Raw genomic sequence first — 25,715 nt, forward strand, 5'->3', positions numbered from 1 at the left:
AGCCATGGTGCTGGCTCAGGGATATATTCCAGACAGAACTCAGACCTGCCAGATACCCCATTAGCAAAGAGAGATGATGAGCTTTCTGGAGGTTTTAACCAAGGGCCTGGCTGATGAAGACACTGTAGCTAGCAAATAAGGAGAAGGCAGGAGGAAATCACAAATTTTCAGCACAATGGGACAGACAGTGGTTGTTTTTGTTCAGTCGTTAAGTCATGTCCAACTCTTGGTGGTCCCATGGACTGCAGCAGGACAGGCTTCCCTGTCCTTCACTATCTCCTAGAGTTTGCTCAAACTCATGTTCATTAAATCAGTAATGCCATCCAATCATCTCAGCCTGTGTCAGCCCTTCTTATCCTGTCCTCAGTCCTTTCAAACATCAGGGTCCTTTCCAATGAGTTGGCACTTCGCATCAGGTGGCCAAAGTATTGGCGCTTCAGCTTCAGCATCAGTCCTTCCAATGAATAGCCAGGATTGATTTTCTTTAGGATTGACTGGTTTGATCTCCTTGCTGTCCAAAGGACTCTCAAGAGTCTTCTCCAGCATCACCGTTCAAAAGCATCAGTTCTTCAGTGCTCAGCTTTCTTTCTGGTTCAACTCTTAGATTCATACATGACTACTGGAAAAACCATAGCTTTGACTATCTGGACCTTTGTTGGAAAATGATGTTTCTGCTTTTTAATAATTTAATATGCTGTCTAGGTTTGTCATAGCTTTTCTTCCAAGGAGCAAGTGTCTTTTAATTTCATGGCTGAAGGCATCATCTGCAGTGATCTTGGAGCCCAAGAAAATAAAGTCTGTCACTGTTTCCATTGTTTCCCATCTATTTGCCATGAAGTGATTGGGACCAGATGCCATGATTTTTGTTTTCTGAATGTTGAGTTTTAAGCCAGCTTTTTCACTCTCCTCTTTTACTTTCATCAAGAGGCTTTTTAGTTCCTCTTCACTTTCTGCCGTAAGGGTGGTGTCACCTGCATATCTGAGGTTATTGGTATTTCGCCTGGCAAAGTTTATTCCGGCTTGTGCTTCATCCAGCCCATTATTTCACATGATGTACTCTGCATATAAGTTAAATAAGCAGGGTGATAATATACAGCCTTGATGTATTTCTTTTGCAATTTGGAACCTGTGTGTTGTTCCATGTCTGGTTCTAACTGCTGCTTTTTGACCTACAGATAGGTTTCTCATAAGGCAGGTAAGGTGGTCTGGTATTCCTATCTCTGGAAAAATTTTCCATAATTTGTTGTGATTCACACAGTCAAAGGCTTTGGTGTATTCAATGAAACAGAATTAGATGTTTCTCTGGAATCCTGTTGCTTTTTCTATGATTCAATGGATGTTGGTAATTTGATCTCTGGCTCCTCTGCCTTTTCCAAATCCAGCTTGAACTTCTGGAAGTTCTTGGTTCATGTACTGTTGAAGCCTGAATTGGAGAATTTTGAGCATTATTTTGTTAGTATGTGAGATGAGTGCAATTGTGTAGTAGTTTGAACATTCTTTGATGTTGCCCTTCTTTAGGATTGGAATGAAAACTGACCTTTTCCAGTCTTGTGGCCACTGCTGAGTTTTCCATATTTGCTGGCATATTGTGTTCAGCAGTTTAACAGCATCATCTTTTAGTATTTTAAATAGCTCAGCTGGACTTTCATCACTTTCATTAGCTTTGTTTGTAGTGATGCTTCCTAAGGCCCACTTGACTTCGCACTCCAAGATGTCTGGATCTAGGTGAGTGTTCACTCCATTGTGGTTATCGGGGTCATGAAGATCTTTTTTGTGTAGTTCTTCTGTGTATTCTTGCCACCTCTTCTTAATATCTTCTGCTTCTGTTAGGTCCCTGCCATTTCTGTCCTTTATTGTGCCCATCTTTGCATGAAATGTTCCCTTGATATCTCTATTTTTCTTGAAGAGATCTCTAGCCTTTCCCATTCTATTGTTTTCCTCTAATTCTTTGCACTGATCACCGAGGAAGGCTTTCTTATATCTCCTTGCTTTTCTTTGGAACTCTCAGATGGGTATATCTTTCCTTTTCTCCTTTGCCTTTAGCTTCTCTTCCTTTCTCAGCTATTTGTAAGGCCTCCTCAGGCAGCCATTTCCCTTTTTGCATTTCTTTTTCTTGGAGATGGTTTTGATCACTGCTTTCTTGTATGATGTCATGAACCTCTGTCCACAATTCTTCAGGCATTCTATCAGATCTAATCCCTTGAATCTATTTTTCACTTCTACTGTGTACTTGTAAGGTATTTTATTTAGGTCATACTTGAATGGTCTAGTGGTTTTCCCTATTTTATTTAAGTCTGAATTTTGCAAAAATGAGTTCATGATATGAGCCACAGTCAACCCCTGGTATTGTTTTTACTGAACATATAGGGCTTCTCCATCTTCGACTGCAAGGATTATAATCAATCTGATTTCAACACTGACCATCTGATGATGTCCATGTGTAGTCGTATCTTGCGTTGTTGTAAGAGAGTGTTTGCTATAGTCAGTGCACTCTCTAGGAAAAACTGTTAGCCTTTGCTCTGCTTCATTTTGTACTCCAAGGCCAAACTTACTATAGAGTAAGAATAATGGCTTATACTAAGTATCGAATGTCTGCCTTTAGCAGCATATTAGACACAACAGAACAAATAAATAGGACAATAGAAATATACAAACTGAAACAGAGAGAAGAAAAGAATGGTAAATATGAAAAAGAGAGTCTGAGCCTTTTGGAGCAAGTGAAAAGTGCATCCCATTGCTATAAGTGAGATCCCCAAAAGAGAATGAGATTGAAGCAATATTTAAGGAAAAATGACCAAGACTGGTTAAAGACATCAATCCATTGATCTAAGAATCTCTATAAACCCCACGCAGGTTAAAAGTATGTATATATAAAAACATGCTTATGCAAAAAACAGGAAAATTATTATAAACTCAAGTCAGAAGAAAATCTGGACAGGCAATTAGAGGAAATCAATCCAATAAAATAGGAAGATTACTTTTAAAAGAAATGATGAAAGAAGGTGACTGAAATGTCATCTTTCAGAGATGAAAGAAATTAAGTTCCAACACAGAATTATGTGAACAATAAATATAACTTCAAAAAAGGAACAAAGCCATTTAAGAGAGGCAAAAATTGAGCAAATGTGTCATCAGAAGGCTCACATTAAAAGAAATAAATACTAAAGGAAGTTCTACAGCATAAGGAACATTATCTCATATAGAAACAGGTGAAGTGGAGAGAACTAAAGAAGATTCAAAAGAATAAATAAGTGGGAAGACATAATGAATATTGACTTGATAAAAAAATACATCTTGGGTGGGTTTAATATAAAAATAAAATTTTAGTGCATTTTTCTGAAAATTGACAAGCTGAATCTAAAATGTTTATAGAAATGGAAAGAACCAGAAATAGCCAAAACAAAAAATTTGGAGTACTTCCACCACTAGCTAGCAAGATTTTCATGAAGCTAACATATTTAAGATTTCATGGAATGGTGCCAGTAAACACAAACAGATCAATGGTACAAGATAGAGAGTCTAGAAACAGAGTCATTCATATACAGTCACTTGATTTATGACAAAGGTGCAACTGTTGTTTCTGTGGGAAAATCGTGACCTTTTAAATTGCCAGATCAGTTGGATAGCCATATAAGGTGAAAAAAGAACACCCACTCCAATTCACACCATTTACAAAAAAAAAAAAATTCAGATAAAGCATGAACCTATATCTGAAAGGCACAACAAGAAGGCTTCTTGAGGAGAAAACATAGGAGAACATATTCATGACCTTGAGGCAGGCAAATCCTTCTGAAACAAAACATACTGAAAAAATTAACCATAAAGGAAAAAGTTAATAAGTTTGACTTCATTAAAATGAAATACTTCTACTTATCTAAATGCATACTTTACAGCATGAAAAGTAAGCCTTAGAGTGGGAGAAATATTTTCAATATGTTTATCTGATAAGTGTAATATATCACATACAGACAGTATATGTGTAATTATATCACATATCTGATGTAAATGTATGTGCATATAATCAGTCATCTCTCAGTATCCATAAGAGATTGGTTCCAGGACCCACCATGGATTCCAAAATTTGGGATGCTTAAGCTCCATAGTCAGCCTTTCATACCCACAGATTCTACATCCGCAAATTAACTAACTGCAGATCATAAATAAAATACTACATGACCCATAGGTGGTTGAAGCTGTGGATATGGAACCCATGAATATGTAGATCTGACTGTAATTTTTTTTAAAGTCAGACCACTAAGCAAAAAGTAAGTGATAAATATGAACAGGATGGTCAGTATCCAAGAGGCCAACAAACCTGAAAAGCTGCTCAGCGTTAGTAGTGGGTAGGAAACGCAAATTAAAGTCACAATGAGTTGATATTCTATTCCCACCAGAATGGCAAAAAATGACAAGGACTGACAATGCCAAGTGTTGGCAAGGATGTGGAGCAACTGGAACTCTCACAACTTCTATTGGAAGTATATGGAAGTATGTGTTGTTACAACTATTTTGCAGAAATGTTTGTCAATATCCACTAAAGCAGAATATATTCATGCCAGTAATTTAACTTCTATGAATTTAACAGAAATGGATGTGTACATTTGATAAATGATAGAGGGCAAAAGAGAAATTTTTAGAGTGCTGTTATTGTATATATTCATCATGGTGGTAGATATATGTGTGTTCACACTATAAAAATTGATCAGTTCTATTCTTATGATTTTTCCCTGTTATAATTTAGTAAGTCATACTTCAAGAAAGTTTTACTTAGAAACACAGAACTAGCACACAAAGTCTTATATGTATTAAAAACAACACAAAACAAAACACAAAACTACTCACTTGTGGAATTCAGATGACTAGAAGCTAGAGAGATGGCACAAAAACAGACTCATTCACGTTTAGTCATTTGATTCATGACAAAGGTTTAACTATGGTTTCTGTGTGAGAAATCATGATCTTTTCAGTTAAAATTTCAAAACTGGGGTGAAAAGCATAGAATGATATATAAGGCCAGAGCTTTCCTCAGGTCTTATCTAACTTCCAGACATTATGATTTGCCAAAACCTCAATCTATAACCCTCTGTAGGAACAAAAGACCAGGGTTTTCAAAGGAAAGGACCATTTAATTGATAAGAACTGCACAAAAATGTCTTTATGACCCAGATAACCATAATGCTGTGATCACTCAACTAGAGCCAGACATCCTGGAGTGTGACGTCAAACGGACCTTAGGAAGTATTACTATGAACAAAGCTAGTGGAGGTGATGGAACTCCAGCTGAGCTACTTCAAATCCTAAAAGATGCTGCTGTGAAAGAAAAGTTATGGCAAATTGAGACAGTGTATTAAAAAGCAGAGACATTACTTTGCTGACAAAGGTCCAGATAGTCAAAGCTATAGCTTTTCCACAGGACTGGAAAAGGTCAATCTTCATTTCAATCCCAAAGAAAGGCAATGCCAAAGGATGCTCAAACTACCACACAATTGCACTCATCTCACACGCTAGCAAAGTCATGCTCAAAATTCTCCAAGCCAGGCTTCAGCCATACGTGAACCGTGAACTTCCAGATGTACAAGCAGGTTTTAGAAAAGGCAGAGGAACTAGAAATCAAATTGCCAACATCCGCTGGATCATGGAAAAACCAAGAGAGTTCCAGAAAAACATCTATTTCTGCTTCATTGACTATGCCAAAGCCTTTGACTGTGTGGATCACAATAAACTGTGGAAAATTCTGAAAGAGATGGGAATCCCAGACCACCTGACCTGCCTCTTGAGAAACCTGTATGCAGGTCAGGAAGCAACAGTTAGAACTGGACATCGAAAAACAGTCTGGTTCCAAATAAGAAAAGGAGTATGTCAAGGTTGTATATTGTCACCCTGCTTATTTAACTTTTATGCAGAGTACATCAGGAGGAATGCTGGGCTGGAAGAAGCACAAGCTGGAATCCAGATTGCAGGGAGAAATATCAATAACCTCAGATATGCAGAAGACACCACCCTTATGGCAGAAAGTGAAGAGGAACTCAAAAGCCTCTTGATGAAAGTGAAGGAGGAGAGTGATAAGGTTGGCTTGAAGCTCAACATTCAGAAAACAAAGATCATGGCATCTGGTCCCATCACAATGGCAAATAGATGGGGAAACTGTGGAAACAGTGGCTGACTTTATGTTTTTGGGCTGAAAATCACAGCGGATGCTGATTGCAGCCATGAAATTAAAAGACGCTTACTCCTTGGAAGGAAAGTTATGACCAACCTAGATAGCACATTAAAAAGCAGAGACATTACTTTGCCAACAAAGGTCTATCTAGTCAAGGCTATGGTTTTTCCAGTCGTCATGTATGGATGTGACAGTTGGACTGTGAAGAAGGCTGATCACCAAAGAATTGATGCTTTTGAACTGTGGTGCTGGAAAAGACTCTTGAGAGTCCCTTGGACTGCAAGGAGATCCAACCAGTCCATTCTAAAGGAGATCAATCCTTGGTGTTCATTGGAAGGACTGATGCTAAAGCTGAAACTCCAATACTTTGGCCACCTTATGTGAAAAGTTGACTCACTGGAAAAGACTCTGATTCTGGGAGGGATTGGGGGCGGGAGGAGAAGGGGACAACTGAGAATGAAATTTCTGGATGGCATCACCGACTCGATGGACATGAGTTTGAGTGAACTCTGGGAGTTGGTATTGGACAGGGAGGCCTGGCATGCTGTGATTCATGGGGTCGCAAAGAGTCAGACACAACTGAGCATCTGAACTGAACTGATAGCTTTTCCAGTAGTCATGTATGGATGTGAGAGTTGGACCATAAAGAAGGCTGACCACTGAAGACTTGATGCTTTTGAGCTGTAGTGTTTAAGACTGTTGAGAGTCCCTTGGACTGCAAAGAGATCAAACCACTCAATCCTAAAGGAAATCAGTCTTGAATATTCACTGGAAGGACTGATGCTGAAAGTAAAACTCCAGTACTTTGGCTGCCTGATACAAAGAGCCGACGCATTAGAAAAGACACTGATTCTGGGAAAGATTGAAGACAGGAGGAGAAGGGGATGACAGAGATGAGATGATTAGATGGCATCAGTGACTTGATGTAGATCAGATTGAGCAGGATCTGGGAGATGAAAGACAGGGAAGTGTGGCATGCTGCAGTCCACGGGGTTGCAAAGAATCAGATATGACTGAGCAACTAAAAAACAGCCTAAATCACTAAATCACTGTAGTTTTCAGTTTTAAATTTTTCATTTGATTCCTTTCTACCAGTTCAGTTCAGTTCAGTCTCTCAGTCGTGTCCGACTCTTTGTGACCCCATGAATCACAGCATGCCAGGCCTCCCTGTCCATCACCAACTTCCGGAGTTCACCCAAACTCATGTCATGAATCAGGGCAAAGGTTAATAGAGTTTTGCCAAGAGAACAAACTGGTCATAGCAAACACCCTCTTCCAACAACACAAGAGAAGACTCTACACATGGACATCACCAGATGGGCAACACCGAAATCAGATTGATTATATTCTTTGCAGCCAAAGATGGAGAAGCTCTATACAGTTAGCAAAAATAAGACCAGGAGCTGACTATGGCTCAGATCATGAACTCCTTATGGCCAAATTCAGACTTAAATTGAAAACAGTAGGGAAAACCACTAGACCATTCAGATATGACCTAAATCAAATCCCTTATGATTTTTTTGGGCTCCAAAATCACTGCAGATGCTGATTGCAGCCAGGAAATTAAAAGACGTTTACTCCTTGGAAGGAAAGTTATGACCAACCTAGATAGCGTATTAAAAAGCAGAGACATTACTTTGCCAACCAAGGTCTGTCTAGTCAAGGCTATGGTTTTTCCCCTGGTCATGTATGGATGTGAGAGTTGGACTGTGAAGAAAGCTGAGTGCCGAAGAATTGATGTTTTTGAACTGTGGTGCTGGAAAAGACTCTTGAGAGTCCCTTGGACTGCAAGGAGATCCCACCAGTGCATTCTAAAGGAGATCAATCCTGGGTGTTCATTGGAAGGACTGATGCTAAAGCTGAAACTCCCAATACTTTGGCCACCTCATGTGACAAGTTGACTCACTGGAAAAGAGTCTGATGCTAGGAGGGATTGGGGGTGGGAGGAGACAGGGACGACAGAGAATGAGATGGCTGGATGGCATCACTGACTCAATGGACAAGAGTTTGAGTGAACTCCGGGAGTTGGTGATGGACAGGGAGGCCTGGCGTGCTGTGATTCATGGAGTTGCAAAGAGTCGGACATGACTGAGCGACTGAACTGAACTGACTTTATGCTGATGACTCCCACCTTTACACAATTAAGCCTAAACGTGGCTTCTAAACCATAGATTTGAAAGGTTGTTGCTGAATCACGCAAAGATGCCAGGATCCTTGGCCACTGGAGGAGAAGTATTCAATCAGGGGCCAGAGATGAGGCTTGATCACTCAGAGCTTTTGTGTAATAAAGTTTTATTAAAGTATAAAGGATATAGAGAAAGTTTCTGACATAGACATGAGAAGCGGGTAGAAAGAGTACCCACTTGCTTAGTGTTAACAATGGAGTTATAAACTCTCCAGAACGTGATCACTGACCTAGAGCCAGACATCTTGGAATGTGAAGTCAAGTGGGCCTTAGAAAGCATCACTGCGAACAAAGCTAGTGGAGGTGATGGATTTCCAGTTGAGCTAATTCAAATCTTGAAAGATGATGCTATGAAAATGCTGCACTCAATATGCCAGCAAATTTGGAAAACTGGGCAGTGGCCACAGGACTGGAAAAGGTCAGTCTTCATTCCAATCCCAAAGAAAGGCAATGCCAAAGAATGCTCAAACTACCGAACAATTGCACTCATCTCACACGCTAGTAAAGTCATGCTCAAAATTCTCCAAGCCAGGCTTCAGCAACATGTGAACCATGAACTCCCAGATGTTCAAGCAGGTTTTAGAAAAGGCAGAGGCACCAGAGATCAAATTGCCAACATCCGCTGGATCATGGAGAAAGCAAGAGAGTTCCAGAAAAACATCTATTTCTGCTTCATTGACTATGCCAAAGCCTTTGACTGTGTGGATCACAATAAACTGTGGAACATTCTGAAGGAGATGGGAATCCCAGACCACCTGACCTGCCTCTTGAGAAACCTGTATGCAGGTCAGGAAGCAACAGTCAGAACTGTACATGGAACAACAGACTGGTTCCAAATAGGAAAAGGAGTACGTCAAGGCTGTATATTGTCACCTTGCTTATTTAACTTCTATGCAGAGTACATCATGAGGAACGCTGGGCTGGAAGAAGCACAAGCTGGAATCCAGATTGCAGGGAGAAATATCAATAACCTCAGATATGCAGATGACACTACCCTTATGGCAGAAAGTGAAGAGGAACTCAAAAGCCTCTTGATGAAAGTGAAAGAGGAGAGTGAAAAGGTTGGCTTGAAGCTCAACATTCAGAAAACAGAGATCATGGCATCTGGTCCCATCACTTCATGGGAAATAGATGGAAAAACAGTGGAAACAGTGTCAGACTTTATTTTTTGGGGCTCCAAAATCACTGCAGATGCTGATTGCAGCCAGGAAATTAAAAGACGCTTACTCCTTGGAAGGAAAGTTATGGCCAACCTTGATAGTATATTAAAAAGCAGAGACATTACTTTGCCAACAAAGGTCCCTCTAGTCAAGGCTATGGTTTTTCCCGTGGTCATGTATGGATGTGAGAGTTGGACTGTGAAGAAAGCTGATCACCGAAGAATTGATGCTTTTGAACTGTGGTGTTGGAGAAGACTCTTGAGAGTCCCTTGGACTGCAAGGAGATCCAACCAGTGCATTCTAAAGGAGATCAATCCTGGGTGTTCATTGGAAGGACGGATGCTAAAGCTGAAACTACAATACTTTGGCCACCTCATGTGATGAGTTGACTCACTGGAAAAGACTCTGATGCTGGGAAAGGTTGGGGGTGGGAGGAGAAGGGGACGACAGAGAATGAGATGGCTGGATGGCATCACCGACTCTGTGGACATGAGTTTGAGTGAACTCCGGGAGTTGGTGATGGACAGGGAGGCCTGGCGTGCTGTGATTCATGGGGTCGCGGAGAGTCAGACACGACTGAGTGACTGAACTGAACTGAATGAATCCAAAGAATGTCTGGAGGTTGTAAAGACCTCACCAGACCTACTCCCATAATTTACTTTTAAGATAACAGGTTTAGCCAGAGGGTTTAATCCAGAGACTGCCCTCAGGCAGGATACATTATGTTATATAAACCTAAGGAATGTAGAGGAAAACAAAGTTTGTCCTTTCTTCTTCCTTTAGAATTCCAGACCCCTCTCTCCTTAGGGACCCCTAGACTTCCTATCAACCTGCCTAGGAAATGACTCTTTCATATTCAAGTATCCAACTACCTCCTTGACCTTTGCACTTGAATTCCTAATAGACATCTCAAGCTAATATTGAATAATCTTGAATTTCTGATTCATAAACCTGCTCCTGTCCCCAGTCAGTGGCATAGCCAGTCCATCTGCAGGGCCTGTAGAGTCTGCACCTTGTCTCCACCTCCACAGTCACTTCCTGAGTCCAGGAACCTCTCATCTTGACCCCATGCTTCTGTAATAATCTCCAACTGATCACTGTGCTACACAATTCAGTCATTCTAACCTTTCCACTTTGCTGCTCACTGAGTGATTATTTTAAGATGTAAGTCTGGTTGGCTCACTGTCCAGGCTTCCCTGGTAGTTCAGCTGGTAAAGAATCCGCCTGCAATGCAGGAGACCCTGGTTCAATTCCTGGGTCAGGAAGATCCCCTGGAGAAGGGATAGGCTACCCACTCCAGCATTCACAGACTTCCCTGATGGCTCAGATGATAATACACCTGCAATGTGGGAGACCTTGGTTTGATCCCTGGGCTGGGTAGATCCCCTGGAAGAGGGCATGGCAACCCACTCCAGTATACTTGCCTGGAGAATTCCCATGGACAGAGGAGCCTGGTGGGCTACAGTCTATGGGGTCGCAAAGAGTTGGATGACAAAGGAGTTTCATGACTGAGCAACTAAAAACAGCACAGCACACAGGCTCACTGCCCAGTTCAAAACTTTGCTGATTCCTCGATACTTGGTAAGATAAAACTCAGAGTTCCTATATTCAAATATAGGGGAACTTCATAATGTGGAGACTTCATGCTCTGATCCATCCTATATAGCTAACACAGAACCACCAGGTTTCCTTCACATGCTGCCCTCTTTCATACTGCTGTGCCCTTGTTCATGCTGTTCCTTTGGCCTGGCATTTACCCTTTCCCCCATCTCCTGCCATTAACCTGGAAAACTGCATCCTTTCAGATCCTGGTCAGGTGCTACCTTTTTGTCACGCAGATTCTGATTTCTATTTCCTAAAAGCTACTTGCTTATTTCCATATGAGTTGCATGCATGTGTGTGTGCGAGGTCACTTCAGTCATGTCTGGCTCTCTGCAACCCTGTGTACTATAGCTTGCCAAGCTCCTCTGTCCATGGGATTCTCCAGGTAAGAATACTGGAGTGGGTTGCCATGCCCTCCTCCAGGGATCTTCCTGACCCAGGGATTGATCCCGCATCTCTTATGTCTCCCTCACTGGCAGTCAGGTTCTTTACCAGTAGCACCACCTGGGAAGCCCCATGTGAGTTGCATACTTGTATCACAATACATTTAGAAAGCAGAGAGGGAAAAATAAATCAGCTGTAATATACCTCCCTGATAGGTTATTTTCAATATTTTCCTTCTATTTCATTCCTATATCTATTTAATATGTTTGTGTATATATGTCCATGTACACACATATTTTATAATTATGATCTTTATGTCGTGTTGTACCCAGCTTCTTTCACTTAACATGATATCAACAATGCATTATTAAAAAAATGAAAACTTGAAAATAATACGAAGATTCAACAAGAGGGAATGGTTAAGTAAGATAGATACCATCTCTGTTATGAAGTCACTAAAATTTATGATAATAATCATATTCAGGGGCCAAAAGACATAATATTGTTAAAATGTTAATTATCGCCAAATAGACCTATTGATTCAACAAAATCCCTATCAAAATTCCAGCAGACTTTTTGTTGAAATTGTCAAGTTGATTCTAACATTTATATGAAAAGGCAAAGGACCTAGAACAACCAAAACATTTTGAAATAGGACACAGTTAAAGACTTATATGATTTCAAAGCTTGCTAAAAAGCTATATAATCAAGATGATGGGGTATTGTATAAGAAGAGGTATACAGATCAGTGAAGCACAAGAGAGTTAAGAAAGAATCCCACACATACTTAGTTCTCAACAAAAGTGTTAATTCAATGGAGAAAGAATAGTCTTTTTAAATAAATGATCTTGGAACAAGTGGGTATCCGTATGCAAAACAATTAATCTTGATCTTTAACTCATATATAAGCTTTAATTCAAGATGCACCAGAGATTTAAATATAGGAGCTAAAACTACAAAACTTTTAGAAGAAAACAAGAGAAAATATCTAACCTGGAGTTACACTCCAGCATAAAAAGCATGAATCATAAAATTAAATTGGACTTCTTCAACATTAAAAACTTTTTCCTTTGAAACTCAATATTAACAAAATGAATAGGCAAGTCACAGACTGGGAGAAATCCCAAACTGATATTTGATGAAGTACATATATTCAGAATATATTAAAAACGCTCACCATTTAATAGTGGGAAGACAAATAAACTGATTTAAGAATGGGAAAAATATTTGAACAGCTATTTCACCAAAGAGGCACATGAAAAATATGCTAAACATAATTAGTAACTATAAATCAAAACCACAAGGAGATGTCACAACATACTTGTGAAAATGACTAAAATGAAAGATACTGACCCTTCCAAGTATTGGTAAGGACAGAGGGCAACTGGAGTTCTCATTCACTGCTGACAGGGTTGCAAAATAGTACAGTCATTTTGGAAAATAGTTTGGTAATTTCTTATAAAATTACAGAATGGGAGAAAGTATTTGCAAATGGAGCAATTGACAAAGGATTCATCTCCAAAATATACAAACAACTCATGCTACTCAATATAGAAAAAACAAAAACAAAACAAGTCAATCAAAAAATGGGCTGCTGCTGCTGCTAAGTCGCTTCAGTCATGTCCAACTCTGTGCGACCCCACAGACGGCAGCCACCAGGCTCCACCGTCCCTGGGATTCTCTAGGCAAGAACACTGGAGTGGGTTGCCATTTCCTTCTCCAATGCATGAAAGTGAAAAGTGAAAGTGAAGTCACTCAGTCGTGTCCGACTCTTAGCGACCCCATGGACTACAGCCTACCAGGCTTCTCCATCCATGGGATTTTCCAGGCAAGAGTACTGGAGTGGGGTGCCATTGCCTTCTCACAAAAAATGGGCAGAAGACCTAAATAGGCATTTCTCCAAAGAAATACAGAGAGTCAACAAACACATGAAAAGATGATCAGCCTCATTAATTACTGCTGCTGCTAAGTCACTTCAGTCGAGTCCGACTCTGTGCGACCCCATAGATGGCAGCCCACCAGGCTCCCCTGTCCCTGGGATTCTCCAGGCAAGAACACTGGAGTGGGTTGCCATTTCCTTCTCCAATGCATGAAAGTGAAAAGTGAAAGTGAAAACTGAAAGTGAAGTCGCTCAGTCGTGTCCGACTCGTAGCGACCCCATGGACATCAGCCTACCAGGCTCCTCTGTCCTTGGGATTTTCCAGGCAAGAGTACTGGAGTGGGGTGCCATTGCCTTCTCCTAGAGAAATGCAAATCAAAACCACAGTGAGGTATCACCTCACACTGGTCAGAATGGCCATCATCACAAAGTCTACAAATAATAAGTGCTGAAGATGGTGTGGAGAAATGGGAACTCTCTTCTACTATTGGTGGAAATGTAAATTGGCACAGCCATTATGGAGAACAGTATGGAGGTTCCTTAAAAATCTAAACATATAAGTACCATGCAATCCAGCAATCACACAAATGGCATATACCCAGAGAAGACCATAATGCAAAAAGATACATGTGTCCAGTGTTCATTACAGCCCTAATTACAATAGCCAGGACATGGAAGCAACTTAAATGTCCACCAACAGAGGAATGGATAAAGAAAGCATGGTACATACATACAATGAAATATTCAGTTCAGTTCAGTCGCTCAGTCATGTCCGACTCTTTGCGACCCCATGAATCACAGCATGCCAGGCCTCCCTGTCCATTACCAACTCCCAGAGTTCACTCAAACTCATGTCCATCGAGTTGGTGATGCCATCCAGCCATCTCATTCTCTGTTATCTCCTTCTCCTTCTGTCCCCAATCCCTCCCTGCATCAGAGTCTTTTCCAGTGAGTCACCTTGTCGCATGAGGTGGCCAAAGTATTGGAGTTTCAGCTTTAGCATCAGTCCTTCCAATGAACACCCAGGATTGATCTCCATTAGAATGGACTGGTTGGATCTCTTTGCAGTCCAAGGGACTCTCAAGAGTCTTCTTCAGCACCACAGTTCAAAAGCATCAATTCTTCAGCGATCAGCTTTCTTCACAGTCCAACTCTCACATTCATACATGACCACGGGAAAAACCATAGCCTTGACTAGACGGACCTTACTCAGCCATAAAAAAGAATGAAACTGCGTCATTTGTGGAGGTGTGAATAGACCTAGAGAGTGAAGAGAAAAACAAATATCATACATTAACACGTTTGTGTGGAATCTGAAAAATTGGTATAGACAATCTTATTTACAAAGCAGAAATAGAGACACAGTTTTAGAAAATAAATGTATGGATACCAATGGGGATAGGAGGAGCAGGATGAATTGGGAGATTGGGATTTACATATATACATTATTAATGTGCTGATGTGCTCAGTTGTGGTCAACTCTTTGTGACCCCATTGGACTGTAGCCTGCCACATTCTTCTTTCCATGGAATTTTCCAGGCAAGAATACTGGAATGGGTGTCCATTTCCTTCTCCAATACACTATTGATACTACGTATAAAATAGATAACTAATGAGAACCTACTGTATAGCACAGAAAACTCTACTAAATGCTCTGTGATGACCTAAATGGAAAGGAAATCCAAAAACAGGGGATATATGTAAACATATAGCTTATTCACTGTGCAGTAGAAAGTAACACAGCATTGTAAAGTAACTAAACTCCAATACAAATTTTTTTAAAATGAAAAATTAAACAAACACTCACAATATGACCTATTTTAGAGTAGCATTCCTATTCCTAGGCATTTATCCAAAAGAAATGAAGACATATGCCCTTTTAAAGTCTTCTGTGTTAATGTTTATAATAGCTTTCTCTGTACTATCCAAAAATTAGGAAGTGTCTAAATGTATGTCATCCAGTAAATGAACACCAGGGCGCATCCACACAATAGAATTCTACTCAACAATAGAAAGGAACAAACTATTGCCACACACAATAGCATGAATGAATCCCCAAAACATTATGCTGTATGAGCATGCAATCTGTGATCCATCTTGTAGAAGACTGTAGAAAAAGCCAAACGATAGTGACAGAAAGAAGATCAGAGGTTGCCAGGGCTGTGGTTAGAGAAAGTGACTATGAAGGAGTATGAGGGATGTTTTGGGGTGATGCAAATGTTCTATATTGTGATTATGATGGTACTTATGTGACTATATGTTTGTTAAATTGGTTATGTTGTGTGCTTTACGTTAGTGAATTTTATGGATCATAAAGCATACTTTGATGAAGCTGATTAAAATCTGTGAAATCCCTTAAAATCTATGGTTACAAATGTGAATTGGTAGATATGGAAACCTCAGATTTCTGTGTTAGCCCTATTTCCTCTTTTGTGTTCTGTCTGTACACAGTTTTACTTTTTTTCACTCAACTATTAGTTTGCATGCCTACTTCTGCTGACTGTGGGTTCTTCAAGGCTGAAGCTTTGTTTATTCGTGTTTGTATTCCTTCAGGACTTGGTCAGGGCCTAACACAGAGTATGTGCTCTGTAAATGTTCCATCCTTTCAATCAAAAATATTTATTGCAACAAATGTTTAATGATCTTCAGTTCAATAATCACTAAAGAATTTGACCTACATTGCTGCTCTCCTCTTTTGGTCTGATGGGAGCCTATTCCTTGCAGCTTCTGTTCTTGTCTTGGTTAAAAGCTGAAAGAAGAAATCTTATTTTACTAAAACAAATGGAGTGCCTGTTCCAGAGGTTTTAGAAATATTAATTCAATCTTTAAAAAAATCCTAGAGGGTAGGAAATATTATTCTTTCCATTTCAGAAGAGGAAGAACAGGGATGTTAAGAACTTACTCCATTTGTACCTTGAGTAAGTGGGTTGGAGCCAGGACTTGAATCCAGATTCAGGGTCCAGGGTCTAAGCCAGGATGCTTGGGCATGACGTGAACCCACATCAATGAAGTGTGTCCTAGAGGAGCCCCTCCATGGGCACGCATCTGTGCCTCTTCCTGGAATTGCCCACTGTGGTCACCCCCTTACCTCATCCTACTGCCTTCTGACTTTGTAGAACTTACAGTCCTTACCATTCCTGCTCTCTGGCCTCTGGTCCTCCTTCTGTGGTCCAGCTCTCTGAGAGTTCAGACCCTCCAGGGATGACTGAGGTCTGAGGCTTGGTATGTTCTCTGGCTTGGCCTCAGAACCCTGTCTGGGGGACCCGCCTCAATGGATGGGCATAGCCAAGCTTCCACAGACTGGCCATCTTCCTTGGTCCATCCAGGAGTCTGGAGTCAGGCAGGTGTGACTGTCCACTGAAGACCTGGAGCCTTATTACCCACTGCTCCTCAGGCCTGCTCTGGGGAGGGTGACAACAATCACCCACAGGCTGGGTTGATACTGCGACTGTTGTCCCAATGACCAGAACAGCATCTCCCTCCTCCCAACCACTCAGAACTCAGGGGATGGTGGGGCTGTTCCCTTCAGCATTTGTGGATTTGAGGAGGCAGTTAAGAACCTGTCTGCAGGAGGATAATGCAATGCTCATGCTCTCCTTTTAAGCGAAGCTTTAACACTCATTCAAAAGGAAACCCAGCCCCTTTCTCTCACTGCAAGCATTTGCCACCTCCCCACTGCCCAATTTGGAATGTTTGCATGTTTGGGAGTGAGTGGGTGTTGGAAGGAGGCTGAGACTGTGGAGCTGACAATCTCGCTGTGTAATAATGGAGTAGGCACATTCAATGACGCCCAATTCAAATTAGTCATGAGTGAATGCAGCATCACCAGTGCTCCAGCACTGGGGAATTCCTCCCAGCTTAGTGAAGTAAAGTGTCACAAACAACAGCTAAGAGAGCATTGTGTGTTTCAAGTTGTGGGTGTGCTGATTTCTTAATTTTTTTTATGTTTCTAACATAAAACAAAAATATTTCGACTTGAAAAATACTTCGTAATTGTATGTCATAAAATAATTAGGTCATGGCAAATTAGCACAAATGTTTACAGCAAAATTGCCATGTAAAACATTATCGGTAATATTATGCTAATTGCTGCAGAAGCAAAAGCTGATTATGTTTCAGCAGGATGAAAATTTGCCACGTCTGCATTTCTCTCTAGCTTCACCAGTTTTCCATGAGGGCACCAAGCCTGTGAATACTGTAGGGGCTGAACTGCCCATCTTTGAGGCACTGAATATGAAAAGGGATCTTTCTGAAGCTGAAACTAAGATCATCAGTATAAGAGAGAATTCCTGAAGGTTTTCTCACCCTCTGGTGGAAAGTCAGCAAGGCTTGTACCCAGAAAGATCCAGTTTGGGGTGGAGCATGGAGAAGCATGAAAGGGGTACACAGTGTGTTCTGAAGGGCAGACAGGACATGAGATTGGGCTACAAAGAATCTCATAGGGGAACCCCTGGACCAGCCTGCACAAGCATCGTTTAAAATAAATGCACACTCTGTTTCATCAGTGCTGGAAAGGGGCCTGGGATTCTGCGATCCTGGGAAATGCCAGTGCTACTGGTCTGTGGACTGCCTTTAGAGTAGCAAAACCTTAGAGGAAATCTTGCCTAAGGTTACCAGTTCAAATGTATATGGGGCCAGGTGAGCAATGGAGCATAACATGACGCTGATGAGAGGGAGAATTTGGGATGGGAGAACCTGAGATGGATTGGAGAGTGCAACCTGGTCTATTAAGGGTATTTAAGAGCCATGGAAAGGAAGAGAGGAAGGAGGAAGGGAAACTCGGCAGGCGCCTCCCACTAGCTAAGCCTATTAGTCTGAGACTCTGGTTCTCATTCAAGCCAATCCTGATGAGACAAAGCTGGGAGGGGCAGAAGGGACTTGCCACAGGCATGTAGATGGCTCGTGGGCAGCCAGGGCCCAACTTTTCCCTCCTCCCTCCTGCCTTCTGCGATGGCATCTGTGTTGAACTCCATGCCATGGGGAGACAAAGCCATCAACACTTAGGGAGCACAGCCGTCTGTGTCCTGTGCCCTCAAGGGGGCCAAACCTTCTTGCTGCTTGTGCAATAGCACCTCAGCTTCACCCAGGAGGCTCCCATCACCCCTGTTGCCTCAACTGTGTAAATATCCATCCAGACAATGGGCAGAGGTCCACCTTATCTTGCTGGCTTCATTGAAGGGCCTGGAGCCACTTTCCTGTGGGCCTCAGTTTTTCATCTGTGAAATGGAACCACATGAAGCACCAGGACAGCAGTGTCCTTTGGACCTCCTAGGGGTGGTTCTGGTCACAGCCTCAGCAGCAGAGACCCCCTCCCCACCACATTGTCTGGGTAGGGGAAGTTTCACTGTCTACTGGGGCAGGGCACTGGGTTAGACCTCGTGTTGAAGTTTCTGTCTTGATTTAGCCAGTGTCTAGGGTTCTACATAGGGCTTCCCTGGGGGCTCAATGGTAAAGAAAGAATGAACCTGTCAGTGCAGGAGATGTGGGCCTGATCCCTGGGTTGGGAAGATCCCCTAGAGAAGGAAATGGCAACCCACTCAGATATTCTTGTCTGAGAAATCCCATGGACAGAGGAGCAGATGGGCTACAAGTCCATGGGGTTGCAAAGAGTCAGACACGACTGAGCAACTAAACAATAGCAGTAGGGTCCTATGTAAGATCTCATGCCCCTCAATTTATCACCCCTCTTGAAAACTTACCTTCAGACTCCACAGGGCTTCATGTTTTAGTTTATAAGGCCTATTCATTCTCAACACAGGGTTACTCAAAATGGAGTGCTCCCTCTATGCCCAACCACTGGGCTTGGATCTCTATAGGAGTGAATACCCTGTCAATTTCACAACAACGGGAGATTCTCTTATTACCCCCAATCTACAGATGAGGAAACCAAGGCCTGGAGAGGTTAAGCAACTCACTGAAAATCACATAGACAGAGCCAGGGCTGCAATCGAATGTCTCTAGTTTGGGATCATGCCTGTGTCACCCTTAAAGTCTAGTGCTTCTTAGTCCTTTCACCACAAGATGGCAAGGCTCAGAGGAATAGGGGGTGTTCTGTGTTTGTCCTTTGGAAACCCACTGTGCAGTATGGAGCCTGGCACTAAGGATTTGTTAATTTTGCACAAAACTTCTTTTCTTTTTTGGCTGTGCCACATGGCTTGTGGAATCTTAGTTCCCTGATTATGGATGGAACCTATGTCCCCTGCATTGGAAGCACAGAGCACTAACCACTGGACATCCAGAAAATTCCTTTGCAAGCCTTCTTTTACACTGGGTTCCTTCTTTCTACAAAACTGACTCCTGACATCTTGCAAAGGGTAGGTCTCTGTGAGAAGAGATGTTTATTTTCCCAGGATCAGTGCCCTCAACAAAGCTATTGTTCAGAGTTTCCAGAACTGTCGAGGGCTTTTGGAGCCAGGCTCCTGCCTACCACCTCCCCTCATTTTTGCATTTTGATCATAAGATTCACAAAATGTAGTTGAACTGCTTCACATTATTTCCTTCTGCTCAGAATCATAGCCCTCGCAATTATGTTATTCTTTTTTATTATTTATTGTGTGCCCTGGGAAATTTTCATTTTAACCAAGACACTGGTTCAATTGCAAAATGGCAAAGAATGATTTGTAAGGAGATCAGTGCTGGGAGCTTATTAAAATAAGAATTTAGGGGATGGTTTGGAAGTAGAAGAGGGAAATCTCTTGGGAGAGGAGGTATTTCCGAGAGTTGAGAAGAAATTGTGGAATATGAGGAAGGAGAAATAAGGGGAGGGGAGACAAAGAGAGAAAGATAAGAAAGAAACAGAATTAATGGGAAAATAGGAAGCAAATGGTGGACATAAACGTGAAAAAGTCACAAAGAGGAAAATAAACAAAAGTCTTCAGCAATGAAAGATGATACCATCATTTGAAACAGAATGAAGATTGTCCCCAATCCATCCTGTAGGCTCCCAGATGGGTTTAGGCTGTCAGCTGGGTTATTTGGATGTTTTCTTGAAAGCATTATTGAAAATCACAGCCCCAGGAGGTGTCTTTGCTCTCACTGCACAAGTGCTGGGTAGACCAGGGACCCAGAGAAACCTGCAGCCACCCTTCTGGAGCTGGGGCCAGGACCTCACCTGCTCTGGAACCTGACCAGATGGCTCTAGAAAAAGAGCTGTGTTGTATGGGCCTCAAGGAGGCCTCTTCTGTCCCTCCAGGCCCCCACAATGTCAGTGGCGCCTCCTAGAGCTGGGCCTGTGGCGCTTGGAGTCCCTTCTCTCTGAGATGTTCCTGCTTTCCTCCCTGGCTGTGGTCCTCAGGCCCCTCCCCGCAGGGCCCTGGAGGCCTCCGCTGAGCATCTCACTGCTCTGGTGGGAATTAATGTAATGACTCACCTCTGCAGAGGCTTTCCCATCGCTGTGCTTAGAGAGAGATGTTCTACACCCTGAGCGAAACAGCCTGTTTGCAAAGGCCCGGGCCATTCGGGATCTGATCAGCAAATCTGTGTTCAGAGGCCGAGGGTCAGGCTGTGGAGGCAACAGCTGACCACGTCCGCCTCCCAGTGCAGCCTGAGACAGCAGAAGGCAATTTGCTCTCCTCAGACCTCTTTTTCTGAAATGAGCCCTAGAGCGTTCTTGAGTTCTTCGGCTTCCGTGGAGAAATGAATTCGGCGGTGAGGAGTCTTGGGAATTTGAGATGCACGTTCTTATTATGCCGTTTAATGAGAGAATGCTGCCAAGCCGCCTTCTCCTTGTCTTTCCCTGGGTTGCTGTTTTCAGCACTTAATGCCTTCAGAGCTTCAAATGACCGCTGTCCTGACCCAGGTAAGCACCTGCGCACACAGGTGTGTGTACATACACGCATGCGCACACGTCTGCTCCGCACAGCGCACCCCCAGCCTCCCCGGGAGTCTCACTTGGTGGACTCTAGGTCTAGGAATATCTTGGGCTCTGCTCCTGGGCAGGGTAGCCTTCCCAAGTGTGTGCCCAGTTCTCAAAGCCTGGGCCTTTACTTCCTGCGCTGATCCACGGGAAGATGATATGCACATTATTAACCTGCGGTAGAAAATACGATGGTCCCTCAAACATGTCCACAGCCGAAGCCTCAGAATCTGTGCATATGTCACCTTCCGTGGCAAAGGGGACATTGTAGCTGTGATTAAATTAAGGATCTTTTTTTTTTCTTTTTTAATATGGAATGCTTCATGAATTTCCATGTCATAGTTGTGCAGGGGCCATGCTAATGTCTGTATCACTCCAATTTTAGTATATGTGCTGCTGAAGCAAGCACTAAATTAAGGATGTTGAGATGGGGCAGTGATCCTGAACCATCAGAATGGGTCCAGTATAATCACAAGGATCATGATAAGAAGAAGGCAGGAGGGTCGGGGGAGGGAAGATATAAAAATGGGAGCAACAGTGAGAGAAGTGCATGGCCACAAGCCAAGGAATATGGGGGCCTCTAGAAGCTGGCAAAGGCAAGGCAAGGATCCTCCTGCAGAGCCTCCAGAAGGAATGCAGAACTGCTGACACTTGATTTTAGTCCAGTAAGACCCACTTCGGAGTTCTGACCTCCAGAACCTTAGGATAATAAATTTGTACAACATTAAGCCACAAAGGTTTTGGGAATTAGTTATAGCAACAATAACAACTCGCAAACACTAGTATAACTCAGGGCATGGTCTTCCTGACAGGCAAAGGGAAAAACTTTGCTGTCTTGGAGCTAGCACTAGGTGGCCTCTGTGTCTGGCATCTAGGCATCTAGGCAGCAGAGGGCAGGTAGATGCATCATGGGGCTCAATCATGCATCATGATGTTCTAAGAATTGGGGGCAGATTGCATGCCAGGCGGTAGGACCGTGGCAGAAAGCAGAAGAAATTTCACATTTAAACTTTGCTGGATTCAAGATTCTGGGGAAACCAATTATTAAAGCCCTGAACTCAGAGAGTGAGCAGACTGCCTGTGTGGTGGGTCAAGGAAGGAGCTGGTAGTGCAATCACCTGCTAGTGGCAGAAAATATGGCTGGGGCAGGCAGACTGGGAAGTGGCAAAAAGAAGAAGTAAGCTCTTTCAGATCTTCAATTTTTTACCTCTGAAGTTTCCATGCCTTTCTGATGACCAGAACCATCTGGGGTGCCTGATAAAGATACATTTGGGGTCCTGCCCTGGGGTGCTTCCAGGAGCTCAACTGTAGGTCTGTTCACAGTAACATTTGTTGCACTGGATGTGGTATCTTGTTCCCCGGGAACCCTATGCACAGGGTTCCCAAGTCTGGTCCTGCTTAGACTTCCATTCTGCCTTCCATTCACATTCCCACCCCAGGCCAGAGTGCCCCAATGGGTGGCGTTCCAACTTGTCCAGGCTCCTCGTTCTCCATATGAGGCTTGCCCAGCCTGCACTTCACTCCTGTGTCAGTTCCTGACCTGGCGAGGTCACAGGACAACAGTGAGCACAAAGGGTCTGGACAGCTCCTGTTTCTACAGATATACCATATTCTGATGACACAGATGCAGAACTTCAGCCCTTTTAATTTTTTCTGTTCCTTCCCCACCTTTTCAGACTGGACCCTAGAACTAGGGTAGCTGAACCATATATATATATATGAATCTATTTTCTATCTATGTATCCATTTATCATCTAATTTATTGCTATCATCTCTCTATCTACCTGTGTGTTTTAGGTCTCCGTATTTGAGCTCAGGGAAGCATGACACACAGATTAAGATGGCTGGCTGTATATTGAAATCATATTCTTTAATAGTTCTTAACTGTTTGAACTCAAACAAGTTTCTTAGCATCCCTTGTTATCAGCACCCCATCTAAGAAGTGGCAGTAAGTAATAGTACCTAGCACATAGTGTTCTTGCCAAAATAAAATGAAATCATTTATGTAAAAATTTTAGAACAGCTCCTGCAAAGTTGTAAGGGCTCAATAAATGTTAGGTGTTACTATCATTTGGGTTAGCCTTTTATGAGATATTTATTTGAGAAAAGGAAGATTTAAAAATTCCCCAAGTCAGGTTGCTCCTTTATTGTAAAACTCTCCTTTTGCCAGCTTGCCTTTTGGCAGGCCTTCAAACAAGGAGGGAAAGAGTGATTGCAAACTCAGCCCACCTTTCTGGCCCTGCATCCTTTTTACAGTTGAGCAAACAAGCAGGAATAAGCTCAAAAGGCAGAGAGCAGAGGGCTGGAGAGTCCCAGGTTGCTCAAGCCGAGATAACAGAGTCGTCGGAGGGTGGCTCATGTGAATCTAATCCCCACACCATCTGTTTGCTGATTTTCCCCTCTGTCCTTCTCTTTGAGGCGCAAGACATTCTGAGCAGGTGGAATTGAGGGCCCTGCAGACAGGTGGCCCCGACCCTTCACGCCAGAGTTTTCAATTATGATGCCAGTCAATGGGAGAGAGAGGAGGGCGAAAATGAAAATGGAATATTTGGTTAGCGCTTTGACAAGCCATGAATCAAAACCAAGTGAAATTGCTCTGGGGTCTCCGGGCCTGTCAGACTCCCCCATCCATTCTGCTTGCCCCTCGGCAGTGTAATTCTGTGCGCAGCCAACACTATTCGCAGGAAAGCAGGCCTCCTGTGCCGCATCAGTGGGTTCTTCCGCTGTGCTCTGCCAGGGGCATGGTGGGTTGGTGAGGGGTGGAGGGGTGGGCAGCGGAGGTCTGAGGTCAGAAGTCAGGTGTAGAGGGCCGAAGGAGGGGCGGTCAGCAGTGTGGGTGCTAAAGTGTGTCTGACCCATGTCACAGGACTGGGATGCCTGCTTCCCTCTTAGGGCTCTTCTCTGGGCTCATTGATTCCCTGGCAAGTGATCATTCATTCTTATTTGAGGAGCTGTCTGTGCAGCTAGGGTCAAGGCCAAAAAGTGCTCTGGGTCAGCAGAGGAAGGGAAAATCTACACAGGAAGAGTGTCTTCTCCATTAGGAAGGGGGGGACCATCTCCGCCTTCTCCTCTTTAGTAACAGCCGAGGTTGATTTAATGCACATCAGGGTGGAAGCAGAAAGCGCTGGACAGGGAATCCTTAAAAAGGGGAGTTTTGATGGAACACTGGAGTGAAGAAACTCTTGCCGAAGAGGTGGGGCTGACTTACCAGCAAATCCTTACTGACCCAAGGTCCTATGGTGCTATCCAGGGGGTGAAAAGTGAGTTTCTTCTTTTTTTCCTTCTTGTCACTCATCTTTTGGCTTCAGTTCAGTTCAGTTCAGTCGCTCAGTCGTGTCCTACTCTCCGCGACCCCATGAATCACAGCACGCCAGGCCTCCCTGTCCATCACCAACTCCCGGAGTACACTCAAACCCATGTCCACAGAGTCGGTGATGCCATCCAGCCATCTTGTTCTCGGTCGTCCCCTTCTCCTCCCGCCCCCAACCCTTCCCAGCATCAGAGTCTTTTCCAGTGAGTCAACCCGTCGCATGAGGTGGCCAAAGTATTGCAGTTTCAGCTTTAGCATCAGTCCCTCCAAAGAACATCCGGGATTGATCTCCTTTAGAATGGACTGGTTGGATCTCCTTGCAGTATAAGGGACTCTCAAGAGTCTTCTCCAACACCACAGTTCAAAAGCATCGATTCTTCGGCGATCAGCCTTCTTCACAGTCCAACTCTCACATCCATACATGATCACGGGAAAAACCATTGCCTTGACTAGACGGACCTTGCTTGGTAGGCATTTATTGAGCAGAGTGAGTATTATGAGATGATTTTAGCTCTCAGGAACCTCAAGTTTGGGGTTACTTGGACAGTGATGTGGACTAAAGGCTGCAGGGAGGTCAGCTCTGGGTTCAAGCAGGTCCTGTGGGGAAAGCCTGGACCCCTATGTGGTCACTGCCAACCAGGGTGATGTCAGACAGGGCTGCTGCTCACTGCTGTGCAGGTTGTCCTCTGCCAATGGGCAAAGAATGTGGGAGCACTAAGGTCCTGCTGACTTTCCACTCACCAAGTCATGTGTCTTGGCATGCCTGTGTCTATCCAGAATGTGAGCCTTCAGATTCACACAGAGGCATGAATGAGTCAGAAGAAGCCCTGTCATCAGATGGCAGAGAAGTCTGCTCCTGACTGGAGCAGTGAATGATCAGGAGCCTCTGTAGCTACAGAGCAAGGCAGGATTAGGTCCAGTGATGCCAGCATAGAGCCAACAGCAGCTGAGGTCGAGTTGGAAACTCAGAGTAGAATTGGATTTCAAGAGGCCAATCAAGCAAGATCCAAACTGTCAGCAGTAATCAGAAGGTGAGGAAAAGCCAAAGGTCTGTTCTGGGCCCTGGTTGGTCTGTGACCAGTTTCTCTGGAAGGCCCAGAGTCAAGCCTGATGCCATTCACAGGTGTCCGCCTGGCTGCCACTTTTTATTTCTCTCTCTGTAGCACCTGCGCCAGAGGTG

General features: G+C 43.2%; 1 non-coding gene across 1 annotated transcript; it reads right to left on the bottom strand.

Annotated features, from left to right (window-relative positions):
* Positions 1 to 21,530: 21,530 nt before the first annotated feature.
* Positions 21,531 to 21,634, bottom strand: LOC129553546 (U6 spliceosomal RNA). Its single transcript, XR_008685491.1, has one exon. It is a non-coding gene; the product is annotated as a U6 spliceosomal RNA (small nuclear RNA).
* Between the last annotated feature and the right edge of the window lie 4,081 nt (positions 21,635 to 25,715).

The sequence above is a fragment of the Moschus berezovskii genome, chromosome 1 (genome assembly GCF_049115385.1).
Source record: "Moschus berezovskii isolate FMDL1 chromosome 1, NW_MosBer_1.0, whole genome shotgun sequence".
NCBI lineage: Eukaryota > Metazoa > Chordata > Mammalia > Artiodactyla > Moschidae > Moschus > Moschus berezovskii.